The 15,057-nt window shown below is 43.7% G+C and overlaps 1 long non-coding RNA gene across 1 annotated transcript; it reads right to left on the bottom strand.

The window, feature by feature from the left end:
* Nucleotides 1-1,955: 1,955 nt before the first annotated feature.
* LOC130366881 (uncharacterized) lies at nt 1,956-14,884 on the bottom strand. Its single transcript, XR_008891975.1, has 3 exons — nt 14,799-14,884; nt 3,052-3,134; nt 1,956-2,789 (listed from the first exon to the last, which is right to left on the bottom strand). It is a non-coding gene; the product is annotated as an uncharacterized LOC130366881 (long non-coding RNA).
* Between the last annotated feature and the right edge of the window lie 173 nt (nt 14,885-15,057).

Genomic DNA, 15,057 nt, shown 5'->3' with positions numbered 1-15,057 from the left:
CGCCCAATACATAGATATTTTTCAGAGATACCATACGTCTTTATTTTTTTTATTTTTTTATTTTTTTTACATTCTTATTAATAGCAGTTTTTATGTGTGGCCATGTAGCGTTCTACGTTACCAAGAAAGTGTATTGCCAGTAATCTCATTATCTAAATAACTCAGTTCATTGTCTATGCCGTCAAATCAACGAGCTAGGAAAGATAAATTACAGTGAATGTATTAAATCAAGCTTGTATTGTATATGAATTTCCATACTCGAGTATTCCTTATACGTCCAGACTAAACATTGTATGCAGTTTGCCTGTAATCCCCATGCATGTTAAGAGGCTTAAAGTGTAAAATCGGTTGATTTCAGTATATGTCTGAGTTCAAGGTCAAAGTGATTATGTATTGTTTTGTTCTACATTTCTTAACACACATCCACATATCACACTGCAGTCTATTCCAGGGTGTTCTTTAGCCAAGTTGGTAATTAAAAGCAACACACGAGCTCTATAAGATAGATCAACCATGGGACCAATTAAATAAAAATACCATGAAACACTTAGCCATTAATACAGCGGACTGTCCACATACACTGTCATGTTTTACAATGAAGTCATGAAAAGATTACTTATCCCGTGTGGGATGCCATCATCATTTCCATTTCAGGAATAATTATGGAAAGAGACTATGCCAGAGTGTATAATGGCCACTAGAGTCTTACCCTATAATGTAAAGGAATTTATTGTGTACAAGACGAGAGTAATTGAGTTGCATTCATTTAAAAAAAAGAGCCATTAATGAATAATACGAAGCCAAGCTAAGGCTGCATTCACACTTCGTTTTTACATTATGGGTGCCGGATCCGGCTGGGGGAGGGGCAAGTCGGGCTATCCCATACCCCAGCCGGACCAGCGCTAAACTTCATTTACTTTAATGAGCCGAACGGAGTCAAATGGTGACTCTTGTCGGCTCATTTTTTACCCTTATGCGGTTTCCTGACCGGACCTAAAACCTTAGTATACTACAGTTTTAGGTCTGGTCACAAAACCTGATACAGGTCAAAAATGAGCTGACCAGAGTCACAGTTTTACTCCGGTCGGCTCATTGAAGTAAATGGAGTTCAGCGCTGGTCTGATTAGGTGCCGGATCCGGCTGGAGGAGGGGCAAACTGGGTTTTCCCGTACCCCAGCCGGATCCAGCACTGGTAATGTAAAAACGAAGTGTGAATGCAGCCTAAGAAAAGTACATTGGGGGATTTTATCAAAAACTGTGTAGCGAAATGGTGGTGCAGTTGCCCATAGCAATTTCTTTTATTTTTAAAAGCCCTCTGAAAAATGAAAGACGCAATCTGATTGGTTGTATGGGCAACTGCATCATTCTTCCTCTAGATGGGTTTTGATAAATGTCCCAATTCACCCAAATAAAGGAAAAACAATATAAACACCGTCTTAGAACCAAAATAGGGCCCACTTGCTTGTTTGGCAAAGCTAAGGGTGCATATGGGGATCAGGAGAGCTAGCTGACAGCCAAAGCCCATTCAGCTGACATGTGTCTTATATGCACGGCTGGCCTAAAAAGAACCTGTTATGGTTAAAATGAAGGCTGATTAGTCGACAGCATGTTACAGAGCAGCGGTCTTCAAACTGTGGCTCTCCAGATGTTGCAAAACTACAACTCTCAGCATGCTCGGGCATTCTGGGAGTTGTAGTTTTGCTACATCTGAAGGACCACAGTCTGGGGACCACTGTTATAGAGGAAAAGAAGCTGAGCAGATTTCTGTATGGTGTTGTGTGAGAACATGAAAAAAAAAGATGTATATATATATATATATATAATATTTTTTTTTATACTTAGTCTGGGCTCCAGTAGTCCAGTAGGTGGCCCTAATCAGTGACTGACAGCTGTCTCTGAATGTATGCTTAAACAGGAAAGGCTGCCAATCAGTGAGTGAAACCACCCACCAGACTCCTAAGCATAGGCAAAGCAAGGATTTCAATTGAGAATGCCCTAAATCTTTTTCCCAAATAACTATTTATCCATCAGCTCCTCTTGCTCTATAAGATGATGTGAATAGATTAAACAGAGATTTTGTTAAAATCAATGATTCAATGAATCTATATGATTTTTTTTGTGTGTCTTAGAATAAGAAAAAAATGGCAGTAGGTCAGAAAGTATTCAGTGAAATGGATGTGTATGAAGTTCTGAACAGGAGTAAATAACATACTCTGTACTAAGCTGCTAAATATGTCGACCTTATATGAAAAATACTTTATCGCACATTAGCATTATAATACCATGTAGCAGAATGCTGTGCTATTTGTGCTGTTAAAATCCTGGATGTGAGTGGTTATTGCATTTTTATCATGGAGCGGAAGGCATGACGGATGCTTATTATTCTGTATGATCTTTTAGTGTTTATTATAACTAATAATACGCCTATGTGAAGAATGGAGACATCATCCTCCAGTGCAGGGTACCTGGTACATGTCACAAAGCATTTGGTCAGTTCAAGAACGGAGACAATTGTTCTGACAAAAGGCAGGCTATAAGCACTTGAAGTACTATTAAAGTCTAATGGAGAATCTCTGTTACTTATACATGTTCTTAGAAGATTAGTAACTTGACTTCCTTTCTTTGCTCAAGGTATAATGAGAAAGAAATGCCATTTTTCCCTGTTAATTATAGAGGCCGGCGTGAGAGATCCCCTGTGATCTATTGAACTGAAGACTGGTGTGTCGGAGTCTTCACATCTTTGTTTCTAAATCTGACCGCTACATCCTCTCACTTTCGAAGGCATTCATCTAAAAGGTTACACCAAGGTCAAAGATCAGTATAGCAGGTAATTCTAAATATAGGTTAAATGTATGTTTTAATGCTCTATTGCCTTTACTGGAGGTCTAAAAAAATAAAATAAAAAGCTTCATTAAAAATGAATGTAAAGAAAAAAGGCTATTTGTAATCAATTCAGCAATTTGCCGTCACACATCAATATGAACTTCTTGCAGAACTGCTTTTATAAATGTCACCTGAAGACATGTTCACAAAAAAAGACTTTTGACTTACTTCAAATAAAACTATGCGGGTTCTGCTTCTTTTGCTATTTATGTAAAGCCATTGTTGATATCCTATCCAGGCTAAACATATTTCTGAAATCAAAATTAAAGATTATAAATAAATAGAAAGAAAAAACCTCAGTAAAAAAGATGTTCAGTGTCAGTTTTTATTTTTAGTTAAATTGTACCTGTCACCATCAATGATATTTAATATATTATAGATTAACCTATTAGAATTACTTTTCTAATGTACTTTTTAATAACATTTTGTAACTTTGTGTTAAATTAACCACTAAAAGTTTGGCCACCAGGGGTCCTCGTTCTGCTCCTGCCTGCAATCCTGCTAGACGATTGGCTCCTGCAGCAGCCTGTCAGAGACAAAGGTTAGGAAACGCAGGTGGGACCCCCAACTCAGCACAGTATATAGAGCTGAATATTTCAGTTATATTTCCCTTTGATCTGAGCTATACTGAAGAGCAGGTTTCCCAACCAGGGTGCCTCTGGCTGTTGCCAAAGGCTGGGAGTTGTAGTTTTGTAACAGCTGGTGGCACCCTGGGAAACACTGCTGAAAGTCTTGATGCTAAATATTGCATAGTGCTAAATATTGTGCTAAACATTGTGTTGGATAAGTTCTCCTCTGCAGGGCTTCCGATGATGTCACGCCTGCTGGGGAACACCCCTTCCCAGCCTATGGAGCTGACTGAGACTGAGCAGAATATACAACAAAATATCAAGGTAGAAAACTAAAAAAAAATTATAAAAATAAAGGCAGAGGGTGGTTTATTATGATGTGGGGAGTGAACTGGGAGGATAAAAAAATCAGGACCATGACATCTACTCTTTAATAATGTAATCTTTTAAAGTCAATATAAAAGCAGCCGTCACTGCACACATAGTATAAAAATTAAAAAAAACATAGTTTTTTCTGCCATTTTTAAAGCAATGTGTGTACTAAGGGATGATTTCACATTCTTAAAAAACTTCCCATTCAGATTAAAAAAACTGAAACTATGAACCCCTTAATGAGTGGAACAAATTTTATTTTTGCATTTTTGTTTTTTATCTCCTCGCATTCCAATAGCCTTAACTCTTTTATTTTTTCACATACATGGCCACATGGGGGATTGTTTTATGCAAGATCAATAGTAGTTTCTAATTATATCATTTATTTTGCCACAAAACCAGCAAAAACAAAAACTAATTATTTTTGGGGTGAGGCAAAAACAGTAAACTGCACACCCCAGCAATGCCTCCAGACCCCCCCAACCTGGCAACAATGCCTCCAGGCCCCCCAACAATGCCTTCAGACCCTTAGCAATGCCCCTAGACTCCCAAAGAATATAACCAGGATCCCCACCATTGCCATTCCATTGTGCTACATTTCAATGTGTTTTTGACACTTTTAAGACTCTTCTTCTCAATAAACTTAAAGGGGTTATCCAGGAAAAAGCTTTTTTTTTATATATATATATCAACTGGCTCCATAAAGTTAAACAGATTTGTAAATGACTTCTATTAAAATATCTTAATCCTTTCAGTACTTATGAGCTGCTGAAGTTGAGTTGTTCTTTTCTGTCTAAGTGCTCTCTGATGTCACGTGTCTCGGGAACCGCCCAGTTTAGAAGCAAATCCCCATAGCAAACCTCTTCTACTCTGTGCAGTTCCCGAGACAAGCAGAAATATCAGCAGAGAGCAATGTTGCTTGACAGGAAACAACAACTCAACTTCAGCAGCTGATAATTATTGAAATTAATAAGATTTTTTAATAGAAGTAATTTACAAATCTGTTTAACTTTCTGAAACCAGTTGATATAATTTTTTTTTCCTGGAATACCCCTTTAATGAAGTGGGTTTGGCTTTGATGCACAATATTTTAAGGAACATTTGTGTCTGAAAAGTAAGCCAACTTAAAATCAATCTAAACTTGGACAACACAATGAAAAAATGCACCAAGTTTCAAATAGTTTGAGTCATTGTAAGAATTTTTGTGCATTTGTAGACTGTATTGTCAAAGTCTATACTGTCTTAGGCTTTGTTCACATCACAATTTGTGCCTCCAATGTATGGATATGTCGGGAAACAGTCAAATTGACATGTTAATGTATCCGTATATGTGATTGGACAGGCATGGACCCCATTTTCTGTGCATTTTGGTTCTGACTGAGAAGAGTAACTTGCAGCACTTTTCAGCTCAAGACAAAGCTCAGATATTCTCAGAAAATGACCTGAAGTTAATCACTAAATGAATATGTTCAGGCCTTTAAAATAAATGGGGTCTGTATCTGTCTGAGCACAGATATGTTGGCATGTCATTCTGACAGTTTCCTGACATCATGATGTGAACCTAACCTAAGACTGTTCTTATTTATCTCCCCATTGCCTTCAAATGTGCCAGATTTTTCAAGGTGTATTAGGCTGTATATATACGCAAGCTACTGGAGGAAACCTCTTTTGCAGGCAAGGTATGAGAGCACACTGCAGGATTATTTAGACAGCCAGACAGCTGCTCTCATCAAGGTCAACTGACTAGCTCAAATAGCTAGGTGTAGCCAGCAACCAAAACAAACAAAAGAAAACTCAGAACAAATTAGCTCTATGGGTTCTGGGACAATGTTTTTTTTTCCAATATTTATCAATGTTGCAAAAAAAAAAAAAAACATTCATACACATCCCCTCCAGAGAGGAAACCTAAATAGAGTCCATAGGTTATAGTGAAATAACTTCAGAAATAAATGGAGTTGTATTTTGCTCCTAAAGACCAGAAAGTGGCATGTAGCTATACCTGTGCATAGTGCTACCATCCAACTGCAGAGCAACATACATTTCATCTGTCACGGAATAACCCCCACCCACACAAACACTATTCTATGTCTTAGCTGACTTTATCCCATTCTTTGCTGAAAGGTGAGCTGCAGAAGATTTTACTCTCCCTTTAAGGTGAAAGATGAACTAAACCTCTGATGAGATTACAACAAAAGTTTATATATGGATTTCTTTATTAATGGCCTAAAAATTATGTCTGCTCTACTGATCCTTAGTTGCTTTGGCATATTAGCATGGCATTCCTTCAGCTACAGAATACCCTTTACTTTCTGACACTCCAGTTCCTGCAGGATTTTAGGTGATTTTAGATTAAAATGTCAATTAAAGTTCTCTTATGTGACATTTCCATACTATGTAGAACTTCAGAATTTGTCCTTATAGAACAAGCAAGCTTTATGTAGAATTTGTTCTTTGGTGAAATAGGAACACTAGATATTACTATTGGTAATGACCCAAATAGACAGAGTTTCTACATATCTCCCAGTGTATGTACTGTACTTAGAACAATAGCACAACAAGAATCAGAACTACCACATGTGAACAGGCAACTGAAAAACAGTGTTCCCTTATATCAAGTAAAGTTATGAGCTGCATCAAAACACTTAGGGAAACATTTATTATGTTAGTAATCAGTGGCGTTGCTAGGGTTGGTGTCACCCGGTTCGGTAGAAAATGGTGTCACCCCCATACCTACCCCCTCCACCCAGTAAGTTTTTAGCCTGTTGTGACAGACACCACTGTTGTAGCGCATTGTGAGAAATTCCAGTATAATAATCAGATATACCAGTTGCCACAGAATGGGAAAGTGTTAAAGAAGTTTTCACCATTTTAATATACAGCTCCCAGAATTACTTAAATGGGTACTCCACTGGAAAACATTTACTTTTATATCAACTGGTGCCAGAAAGTTAAACAGATTTTTAAATTACTTCTTAATCCTTACAGTACTTATAAGCTGGTGTATGCTCCACAGGAAGTTGTGTAGTTCTTTTCAGTCTGACCACAGTGCTATTTGCTGACACCTCTGTCCATGTCAGGAACTGTCCAGAGCAGGACAGGTTTGCTATGGGGATTTGCTCCTACTATGGACAGTTCTTGACATGGACAGAGGTGTCAGCACAGAGCACTGTGGTCAGACAGAAAAGAAATTAAAAAAGAAAATAACTTCCTGTGAATCACTTATACAGCAGCTAATAAGTACTGGAAGGATTAAGATTTTTAAATAGAAGTAATTTACAAATCTGTAAAAAGAAATGGGGCTCAAGGGTCAAAGATATCTGTTTTAAAATAATTAGTATTTATTAATATAGAATGCAAAATAGATTAAATAGGGATGTACAGGGCCCTTGTACTCCCCTAAATACACAATAAAATATAATATATAATAATCCCAATATAAAAATAGCTAAAAATAATAACAACTATAAAATTAATATGCGATTTGAGCCTGTGATATCAATATGGCGATCTACTGATCCTGTGGAACAGCACAGTACAAATGTTCATTCAAATGCTCTTGTTCCCAGAGATCTTCAATATAAAACAGATACAATGTAGCCGCTACAGATACCAGTTAGTCAATTGATGCGGTGGTACTGTATCTGTCCAGACAGTGGCAACTCGATCCCACCGACACAGTGATACAATGTGGCACTTTGTGAACAGTGAACAGTCACTTGAAATCAATCTTTAAGCATCTCTGCGTATGCCATACATCAAAATAGCCAGTTTGCAATAAGTTCCATACAATGCTCACCACTCCGGGGTGTCACGGATCTCCCTTCAGTGTAGTCCTGGGGGCCGGCTGTATAGCGTCTTTTGCCCGGTGCCTTGCCTCAGTCAGGGATCGTGCTGCTGGAGTCTCGGCCAACTCCTAAGAGCGCAGCACTCAGTGGTGGGCACCGTTTGGGGGGACTGCAGCGCTGTCAAGCGTAGTCCCTTGGTCGGACCAACTTGGAATGATGGTGGTCTGTAAACCTCAAGTCCTTATTGTAGATGGCCCGATTGGCTTCTCACTAGTAGTTAATATAACGGCTGTATGCGGTAAGCAGAGTGAGTAACCCGGCGGCGTTCCTCGTGCACAGGTCGCGCGCTCAGGAGATAGCTCACTGTAATAAATGCCTTGGATCTGGCGAATGATCGCTAATATGTCAGAAGAGTGTTCTATATTATCAGGCTCAATATCGCATATTTAAAATCGCTGGACGCGTTTCAAAACCTTCCTCGTTTTTTTCTTCAGCAGTGGAACAGCGGAACTTCATCGCCATATTGATATCACAGGCTCAAATCGCATATTAATTTTATAGTTGATATTATTTTTAGTTATTTTTATATTGGGATTATTATATATTATATTTTATTGTGTATTTAATTAATTAGGGGAGTACAAGGGCCCTGTACATCCCTATTTAATCTATTTTGCATTCTATATTAATAAATACTAATTATTTTAAACCAGATATCTTTGACCCTTGAGCCCCATTTATTTTTACATATTGTTCCTATTTTTATACACCGTGGGTATAGGTGTTTGTTGGGTTGCTCGGGTCCTCAGTGACGGTCAGACAGACAGTAGCCTCTCCATTGTGTTTATATTAATGTCACGATGCCGGCTGGCAGGTAGTGGATCCTCTGTGCCAGAGAGGGATTGGCGTGGACCGTGCTAGTGGATCGGTTCTAAGTCACTACTGGTTTTCACCAGAGCCCGCCGCAAAGCGGGATGGTCTTGCTGCGGCGGTAGTGACCAGGTCGTATCCACTAGCAACGGCTCAACCTCTCTGACTGCTGAAGATAGGCGCGGTACAAGGGAGTAGACAGAAGCAAGGTCGGACGTAGCAGAAGGTCGGGGCAGGCAGCAAGGATCGTAGTCGGGGGCAACGGCAGGAGGTCTGGAACACAGGCTAGGAACACACAAGGAAACGCTTTCACTGGCACAATGGCAACAAGATCCGGCGAGGGAGTGAAGGGGAAGTGAGGTATAAATAGGGAGTGCACAGGTGAACACACTAATTGGAACCACTGCGCCAATCAGCGGCGCAGTGGCCCTTTAAATCGCAGAGACCCGGCGCGCGCGCGCCCTAGGGAGCGGGGCCGCGCGCGCCGGGACAGGACAGACGGAGAGCGAGTCAGGTACGGGAGCCGGGATGCGCATCGCGAGGGGGCGCTACCCGCATCGCGAATCGCATCCCGGCTGGAGACGGTATCGCAGCGCACCGGGTCAGTGGAGCTGCCCGGAGCGCTGCGGTAGCGAGAGAGAAGCGAGCGCTCCGGGGAGGAGCGGGGACCCGGAGCGCTCGGCGTAACAGTACCCCCCCCCTTGGGTCTCCCCCTCTTCTTAGAGCCTGAGAACCTGAGGAGCAGACTTTTGTCTAGGATGTTGTCCTCAGGTTCCCAGGATCTCTCTTCAGGTCCACAGCCCTCCCAATCCACCAAAAAGAACCTTTTTCCTCTGACCGTCTTGGAGGCCAGTATCTCTTTCACTGAGAAGACGTCAGAAGAACCGGAGACAGGAGTGGGAGAAACTAATTTGGGAGAGAAACGGTTGATGATGAGTGGTTTAAGAAGAGAGACATGAAAGGCATTAGGAATACGGAGAGAAGGAGGAAGAAGAAGTTTGTAAGAGACAGGATTAATTTGGCACAAGACTTTGAAAGGACCAAGATAGCGTGGACCCAGTTTGTAACTGGGGACACGAAAGCGGACATATTTAGCGGAGAGCCATACCTTGTCTCCGGGAGCAAAAATGGGGGGAGCTCTTCTTTTCTTATCGGCAAACTTTTTCATGCGAGATGAAGCCTGTAAAAGAGAATCTTGGGTCTCTTTCCATATGGTGGAAAGATCACGAGTCACTTCATCTACAGCGGGCAAACCAGAGGGCAAGGGAGTAGGGAGGGGGGGAAGAGGGTGACGGCCGTACACCACGAAAAATGGGGATTTGGAGGAAGATTCAGAAACTCTAAAGTTATACGAGAATTCGGCCCATGGTAGAAGATCTGCCCAATCATCCTGGCGGGAGGAAACAAAATGTCGTAAATAATCACCCAAGACCTGGTTAATTCTTTCTACTTGTCCATTGGATTGAGGATGATATGCAGAAGAAAAGTTTAATTTAATCTTGAGTTGTTTACAGAGAGCCCTCCAGAATTTTGACACGAATTGGATGCCTCTATCCGAGACTATCTGTGTGGGCAACCCGTGAAGACGAAAAATGTGTACAAAAAATTGTTTAGCCAACTGAGGCGCTGAAGGAAGACCAGGAAGAGGGATGAAATGTGCCATCTTGGAGAATCGATCAGCGACCACCCAAACAACAGTGTTGCCACGGGATGGGGGTAGGTCTGTAATAAAATTCATACCAATCAGAGACCAAGGCTGTTCGGGGACAGGCAGAGGATGAAGAAAACCAGCGGGCTTCAGGCGAGGAGTCTTATCCCGGGCACAGACAGTGCAGGCTCGCACAAAGTCCACGACATCCGTCTCCAGAGTCGGCCACCAATAGAAGCGAGAGATGAGTTGCACAGATTTCTTGATGCCTGCATGACCTGCGAGATGGGAGGAGTGACCCCATTTGAGGATTCCGAGGCGTTGGCGTGGAGAGACGAAGGTCTTTCCTGGAGGAGTTTGCCTGATGGAGGCTGGAGAAGTGGAAATCAGGCAGTCAGGAGGAATGATGTGTTGCGGAGAGAGTTCAACTTCCGAGGCATCCGAGGAACGAGAGAGAGCATCGGCCCTAATGTTCTTATCGGCAGGCCGAAAGTGAATTTCAAAATTAAATCGGGCAAAGAACAGAGACCACCTGGCCTGGCGAGGATTCAGCCGTTGGGCAGACTGGAGATAGGAGAGGTTCTTGTGATCGGTGTAAATAATAACTGGAAATCTTGATCCCTCCAGCAGATGCCTCCATTCCTCAAGTGCTAATTTAATGGCTAGAAGCTCTCGATCCCCGATGGAGTAGTTCCTCTCCGCCGGAGAGAAGGTCCTAGAAAAAAAACCACAAGTAACAGCATGCCCGGAAGAATTTTTTTGTAGAAGGACCGCTCCAGCTCCTACAGAGGAGGCATCAACCTCCAATAGGAAGGGTTTAGATGGGTCAGGTCTGGAGAGCACGGGAGCCGAAGAAAAGGCAGACTTGAGCCGTTTAAAGGCGTCTTCCGCTTGAGGAGGCCAAGACTTGGGATTGGCATTTTTTTTGGTTAAAGCCACGATAGGGGCCACAACGGTAGAAAAATGTGGAATAAATTGCCTGTAATAATTGGCGAACCCCAAAAAACGTTGGATAGCACGGAGTCCGGAGGGCCAATCTAAGACGGCAGAGAGTTTGTCTGGGTCCATTTGTAGTCCCTGGCCAGAGACCAAGTATCCTAGGAAAGGAAGAGATTGGTATTCAAACAGACATTTCTCTATCTTGGCATAAAGTTGATTGTCACGAAGTCTCTGAAGAACCATACGGACATGCTGGCGGTGTTCTTCTAGATTGGCAGAAAAAATCAGGATATCGTCCAGATATACAACAACACAGGAGTATAAGAGATCACGAAAAATTTCATTAACAAAGTCTTGGAAGACGGCAGGGGCGTTGCACAGGCCAAAGGGCATGACCAGATACTCAAAGTGTCCATCTCTAGTGTTAAATGCCGTTTTCCATTCATCCCCCTCTCTGATGCGGATGAGATTATAAGCACCTCTTAAGTCCAGTTTGGTAAAGATGTGGGCACCTTGGAGGCGATCAAAGAGTTCAGAGATGAGGGGTAGGGGGTAGCGGTTCTTTACCGTGATTTTATTAAGACCGCGGTAGTCAATGCAAGGACGTATAGAGCCATCTTTTTTGGACACAAAGAAAAATCCGGCTCCGGCAGGAGAGGAGGATTTACGGATAAAGCCTTTTTTTAAATTTTCCTGGATGTACTCCGACATAGCAAGAGTCTCTGGGGCGGACAGAGGATAGATTCTGCCCCGGGGTGGAGTAGTGCCCGGGAGGAGGTCAATAGGACAATCATAAGGCCTGTGAGGAGGTAGAGTCTCAGCTTGTTTTTTGCAAAAAACATCCGCAAAGTCCATATAGGCCTTAGGGAGACCGGTTACAGGGGGAACCACAGAGTCACGGCAAGGAGTACTGGGAACCGGTTTTAGGCAGTCCTTGAAACAAGAGGGCCCCCAACTCTTGATCTCCCCAGTGGACCAATCCAGGGTTGGGGAATGGAGTTGAAGCCAGGGTAGTCCAAGGAGGATTTCGGAAGTGCAATTGGGGAGGACCAAAAATTCAATCTTCTCGTGATGAGGTCCGATGCACATTAGAAGGGGCTCCGTGCGGAAACGTATGGTACAGTCCAATCTTTCATTGTTTACACAATTGATGTAGAGGGGTCTGGCGAGACTGGTCACTGGGATGTTGAACCTGTTGACGAGAGAGGCCAAAATAAAATTTCCTGCAGATCCGGAATCCAAGAAGGCCATAGTAGAGAAGGAGAAGGCAGAGGCAGATATCCGCACAGGCACAGTAAGACGTGGAGAAGCAGAGTAGACATCAAGGACTGTCTCACCTTTGTGCGGAGTCAGCGTACGTCTTTCCAGGCGGGGAGGACGGATAGGACAATCCTTCAGGAAGTGTTCGGTACTGGCACAGTACAGGCAGAGATTCTCCATGCGGCGTCGTGTCCTCTCTTGAGGTGTCAGGCGAGACCGGTCGACCTGCATAGCCTCCACGGCGGGAGGCACAGGAACGGATTGCAGGGGACCAGAGGAGAGAGGAGCCGGGGAGAAAAAACGCCTTGTGCGAACAAAGTCCATATCCTGGCGGAGCTCCTGACGCCTTTCGGAAAAACGCATGTCAATGCGAGTGGCAAGATGGATGAGTTCATGTAGGTTAGCAGGGATTTCTCGTGCGGCCAGAACATCTTTAATGTTGCTGGATAGGCCTTTTTTAAAGGTCGCGCAGAGGGCCTCATTATTCCAGGATAATTCTGAAGCAAGAGTACGGAATTGTACGGCGTACTCGCCAACGGAAGAATTACCCTGGACCAGGTTCAACAGGGCAGTCTCAGCAGAAGAGGCTCGGGCAGGTTCCTCAAAGACACTTCGAATTTCCGAGAAGAAGGAGTGTATAGAGGCAGTGACGGGGTCATTGCGGTCCCAGAGCGGTGTGGCCCATGACAGAGCTTTTCCAGACAGAAGGCTGACTACGAAAGCCACCTTAGACCTTTCAGTAGGAAACTGGTCCGACATCATCTCCAAGTGCAGGGAACATTGGGAAAGAAAGCCACGGCAGAATTTAGAGTCCCCATCAAATTTATCCGGCAAGGATAGTCGTAGACCAGAAGCGGCCACTCGCTGCGGAGGAGGTGCAGGAGCTGGCGGAGGAGATGATTGCTGAAGCTGTGGTAGTAGCTGCTGTAGCATCACGGTCAGTTGAGACAGCTGTTGGCCTTGTTGCGCTATCTGTTGTGACTGCTGGGCGACCACCGTGGTGAGGTCGGCGACAACTGGCAGAGGAACTTCAGCGGGATCCATGGCCGGATCTACTGTCACGATGCCGGCTGGCAGGTAGTGGATCCTCTGTGCCAGAGAGGGATTGTCGTGGACCGTGCTAGTGGATCGGTTCTAAGTCACTACTGGTTTTCACCAGAGCCCGCCGCAAAGCGGGATGGTCTTGCTGCGGCGGTAGTGACCAGGTCGTATCCACTAGCAACGGCTCAACCTCTCTGACTGCTGAAGATAGGCGCGGTACAAGGGAGTAGACAGAAGCAAGGTCGGACGTAGCAGAAGGTCGGGGCAGGCAGCAAGGATCGTAGTCGGGGGCAACGGCAGGAGGTCTGGAACACAGGCTAGGAACACACAAGGAAACGCTTTCACTGGCACAATGGCAACAAGATCCGGCGAGGGAGTGAAGGGGAAGTGAGGTATAAATAGGGAGTGCACAGGTGAACACACTAATTGGAACCACTGCGCCAATCAGCGGCGCAGTGGCCCTTTAAATCGCAGAGACCCGGCGCGCGCGCGCCCTAGGGAGCGGGGCCGCGCGCGCCGGGACAGGACAGACGGAGAGCGAGTCAGGTACGGGAGCCGGGATGCGCATCGCGAGGGGGCGCTACCCGCATCGCGAATCGCATCCCGGCTGGAGACGGTATCGCAGCGCACCGGGTCAGTGGAGCTGCCCGGAGCGCTGCGGTAGCGAGAGAGAAGCGAGCGCTCCGGGGAGGAGCGGGGACCCGGAGCGCTCGGCGTAACAATTAATTTACAAATCTGTTTAACTTTGTAGCACCAGTTGATTAATTTTTTTTTTCCAGTAGAGTACCCCTTTGAGCAGTGGTGAGGTTATTCTGGGAGTTGTAGTTTCACTGACCTAACTATAGAACTGACAAGCGACTACAGGTCTGATAGGACATAGAGAGGAGAATACACAATGATATCAGTGACTACAGGTGACGTCTTCTCTATAGTGAGGAGAATACACAATAATATCAGTGACTACAGGTGACGTCTTCTCTATAGTGGGGAGAATACACAATGATATCAGTGACTACAGGTGACGTCTTCTCTATAGTGAGGAGAATACACAATGATATCAGTGACTACAGGTGACATCTTCTCTATAGTGAGGAGAATACACAATGATATCAGTGATTACAGGGGACATCTTCTCTATAGTGAGGAGAATACACAGTGATATCAGTTACTACAGGTGACATCTTCTCTATAGTGAGGAGAATACACAATGATATCAGTGACTACAGGTGACGTCTTCTCTATAGTGAGGAGAATACACAATTATATCAGTGACTACAGATGACGTCTTCTCTATAGTGGGGAGAATACACAATTATATCAGTGACTACAGGTGACGTCTTCTCTATAGTGAGGCGAATACACAATGATATCAGTGACTACAGGTGACGTCTTCTCTATAGTCTTCCCTTATCTAATTCAGATGGTACTCACCACCAGGACTTATTCCAGCTAAAACTTCTGTCTGTAGAATGTGACGCCCAGATGACTCCTCACTATGTCAGCGCATTCTCATCCTCTATATCAAAACAATTATTATTATAAACCTGCCAGACACTGTATCCTCTAAATATAATGCTACTATACACTACACTCTTTGATTATAAACCTTCCATACACCATACCCACTGAATATAATACTACCACACACTGTACATTCTGAATATAATACCAACACATACTGTACACTCTG

The sequence above is a fragment of the Hyla sarda genome, chromosome 4, assembly GCF_029499605.1.
Source record: "Hyla sarda isolate aHylSar1 chromosome 4, aHylSar1.hap1, whole genome shotgun sequence".
Taxonomy (NCBI): Eukaryota; Metazoa; Chordata; class Amphibia; order Anura; family Hylidae; genus Hyla; species Hyla sarda.
Note: the sequence above shows the minus strand (reverse complement) of the source record. Positions and strands in the feature narration are given on the sequence as shown.